At 39.4% G+C, this 4062-nt stretch overlaps 1 pseudogene; it reads right to left on the minus strand.

The window, feature by feature from the left end:
- Positions 1–454: 454 nt before the first annotated feature.
- LOC109245177 (olfactory receptor 4A16-like) lies at positions 455–1389 on the minus strand (annotated as a pseudogene).
- Between the last annotated feature and the right edge of the window lie 2673 nt (positions 1390–4062).

The raw sequence follows: 4062 nt of genomic DNA on the forward strand, positions 1-4062 counted from the left end.
ATATTAATTATCTTTTTGCTTGTAATAGTACAAATACCTGTGCCTTTTATTCAACCTCCAGAATTTCCCTATTGCATTGAGTCTTAATTCAAAAGACAATTTATTCTACATTTTGATGACTTTATGTAAACAAAAGAGAAACATCACTAGAGAATCCATTGATAGACTAAATTCATTGTCAGAATTTACAACCCTTTTGTTGCTTTAGGATTAATCATAGGGGTGCCTTGGTGACTTAGTTGGTTAAGTGTCTGATTTTGGCTCAGGACTTGATCTCACAACTTGTGAGTTCAAGCCCTGAGTTGGGCTCTGTGCTGACAGCTCAGAGTCTGGAGCCTGCTTCAGATTATGTGTCTCCATCTCTCTCTGCCCTCTTCACTCATGCTCTGTCTCTCTCATTCTCTCAAAATTACATAAAAATGTTCCAATAAATAAAATAATTAATCATAAATGTGTTCAGTGTTAGTGACACATTTATTCTACCTTCAGTTAAATTTTTACACCAAAATTTTTCCATAGCATTTTTCATCTCTGAACTTCTCAAGGTGTATATTAAAGGATTTAACATGGGAATGATAACCATATAAACCAGAGTTATGGATTTATCAATGGGAATGTTGGAAACAGGCTTAACATACATGAGAAAGGGGAACAAAAAGAAGAAAATCACTGTGGTGTAGGAGCTGCAGGCAGACAGGACTTTGTGCTCCCCTTCTGGTCTGTGACTTTTAAAATAATTTAGAATGACTCCATATGAGACGAGCAGAAGGATAAAGATGACCATGCAGATGGCTCCACCATTGACAACCACTATGAGTAGGTGTTGGTGCAGGTAAGTTCCAATAATGGGCACGTGTCACAGATGAAATGGTCAGTGACATGGGGTCCACAAAACAGGAGGCTGTACACAAAGAGAAGTTGAACCATAGAGTGCATAAGACCTCCAACCCAGGCCACCACCAACAGCAGAATGCAAACCTGTCGATTCATGATAGTCAAGTAATGCAGTGGCCTACAGATGGCCACATAGCGATCATAGGCCATCACGATCAGGAGGAAGACCTCAGAACCCCCAAACAAGTGTTCTAGGAAGAGCTGCCCCAAGCAAGCTGGGAAGGAAATTGTCTTTTTGTCACAGATTAAGTCTATAATCAATTTGGGAGAGATGACAGTGGAATAAACAACATCCATGAGTGACAGATAGGTAAGAAAGAAGTACATGGGGGAGCCCAGAGAGGAGCTGTCAAAAACAGTCACCACAATGAGCAGGTTGCTCATTATTGTCACAATGTAGATCAGTAAAATCATGACAAATAATGCTTTTTGCCCTTCAGGATCCCGGGTGAGGCCAAGGAGGACAAATTCCGTCACATTGTTACTATTTCCCATTTCCTCTTTCTATATGGCCTGTTTCAGGGATGAGAGCTCAGGACAATGCAATCTGTAATAGAATCGTGAACATGACTATAAATACGTCTATTGTTAAGAGCACATCTTCATCATTAAGTGTTTTCTACAGCAGTTTGTACGCAATAAACAGTTAGTGGTAACTATTGAGTTCTTCCAAAAAGCCTGCTACACCTTCCCTTGATGGTCCTATTTGTCTTCAGATGATCTTGTTGGCCTACAAGAAAGAAGTTCTATCTCTAAGTCTTAGGGGATTGTCTACAGAGAGGAGTAATCAAAAGCTCAGCTATCGACACAGATTTATTATAGCCTTATTTAAACTATGTCTGTTCTTGGCACAGAAGTCAGCAGTCACAAACGAGGAAAGGATTCCTGCTCTCCAGAAACTTACTTTCTGCTGGTGGCAATAAACGCTACATAAATCGGCATAGAGTCAGACTTTTGAGGTGATAGTACGTAGTTGCAGTGAGTACCTTTACGGTGTGATGTATCCAGCACCAAAAATAGCCTCTCTTGTGTAATAATTCACTTAATAATACTATGGCATTCCACTATTAGATGTTCAGACTAGACTCTGATGTAAAGACTAGATTTAACTGTATCAAATAACTGCAAAACTATCTAGCACATTGTTCCCTATTACAATGACTTGGTATGATTCTCGATCAGCTTTGTAAGGAGTTGGAGTTCTCTCCATTTAATGTTTGCCCACCCCACAATATCTTAACACAAATAACTCTCTAGATTTTCAGCAAATACATTTGAACTGAACCAGAGAGACTTGCAATTTTCACAAACTGTTACATTAGCAACTGTTTTGCTTTGTTTCTTTTAACTCTGGCAGGATAGTGATAGGAGAAACAGACACTGAAATGAGAGGTAGGGGACAATGAGACATGGTTTTGTTTATAATGCTTTATAGGTACTGAGAGTGCTCAAAAATACAACTTTGTTGCCCTGGTTGCAAAAAGCGGCACACTCAGGGGGAAAGTTCAAGCTCAGTGTAAGAAGACATGGGTTTGAGTCATCTTCTAAATGTCATTACAAGCTTGTCTCAGGTTGCTCATTGGAAAACAAAGGGGTCAAACTAGTCCATCTCTGAATCCTTTCCAGTCCAATGCTCTGTGAGACCTTTCGGTCAGCCGCACCCTCTATTCTACTGACTTTTTTTTCTTTTTTCATATTTTTATAATTAATAAAAATTTCCAAGCTTATTACTGTTACTGGAGAAATGCTAGCCAGTGGTAAATGGATTTGATCCTCACAATGATCAAAGAGGAGCAGATAGATGGGCAAATATGCAGAAAACATCTAATTTGAACATTAAAAAATGTTTTAAAAAAAGTAACAAATTGTGAGTTTCATATAGGAAAACATTGAAGTTAGGCAAGTCATATTTAAGCCAAAGTGAAAGGAGAACCAGTCTCAGGCTGACTTACCCAATCATATCCTCAGCAAAGGAGGTCTTTCCTCTAGGTGTTAGAATCTCTGCTCTAGAGGCCCTGAGGTTCAGAGGCAGGAGGCCTTGAGATGAGGGAAGTTACTGAGGTTGACATCACAATTGTTGAAAAGATAGGTGATCATAGTTCCAGAGTCTGCGGTGCAGTAGATACTGTTGATCAAGGCCTGAATCTATGTCAATTGACACCATAATGATTTTCAGTTCATTAATTCAGTCCCTTAATTTGAATAACTGGTTCTATAAGAAACAAATTATTTTCTAGCAAGAACCTGCTTCTACATCAAATCTGGGTGCTTCCACACTTACTCATTTCCCCATGGCTTATGATGGGCCCCATTGAGCATCTTCATCTCCACATGTGTGTGACTGTATATTACATTTTCTAGGTCATAAGGATCATATATAAAGAGTCTTTAACCAACAAAACTAAAAGGCAACTGATGGAAAGGGAGACAATATTTGCAAACGACATGTCAGAATAGTATCCAAAATCCATAAAGAACTTCTCAAACTCAACACCGCAAAAACAAATAATCCAGTGACAAAATGGGCAAAAGACATGAATAGACACCTTTCCAAAGAAAACATCCAGATGGCTAAGAGACAAATGAAAAGATGCTCAATATCATTTATCATCAGAGAAAGTGAATCAAAACCACACTGAGATACTACCTCAGAACTGTCAGAATGAGTAAAAATAACAACTCAGGCAACAACAGATGTTGGAGACGATGCAGAGAAAGGGGAGCCCTTTTGCACTGTTGGTGGGAATGCTAACTGTTGCAGCCACTCTGGAGAACAGTATGAAGGTTCTTCAAAAAATTAAAAATAGAACTATCCTACAACTCAGCAATTGCGCTACTAGGTATTTATCCAAAGGATACAAAAATGCTGAATTGAATGGGCACATGCATTCCACTGTTTATAACAGCGCTATCAATAATAGCCAAAATGAATATGACAGAACAGCGTGGAAGTTTTTTGTGTGTGTCACGTCCATGAAATACAGCCAGACCAACACTAAACCATCCTGCACACCTAGAAAACTGATTGGAGGATTAACACAACAATCTTCACAACCGGAACCAGAGAACTCACCAGGTACGCAGTGCAGAGAGGTGAACTTGGGGAGTGAGAAGCTGCAGTGGGCAGGGAGGTGCTTTTGTGGGCACAGAGTGGATAGAATTGGGGTG

The sequence above is a fragment of the Panthera pardus genome, unplaced genomic scaffold (assembly GCF_024362965.1).
Source record: "Panthera pardus isolate Hobbes unplaced genomic scaffold, ASM2436296v1 HiC_scaffold_12, whole genome shotgun sequence".
Lineage (NCBI taxonomy): Eukaryota > Metazoa > Chordata > Mammalia > Carnivora > Felidae > Panthera > Panthera pardus.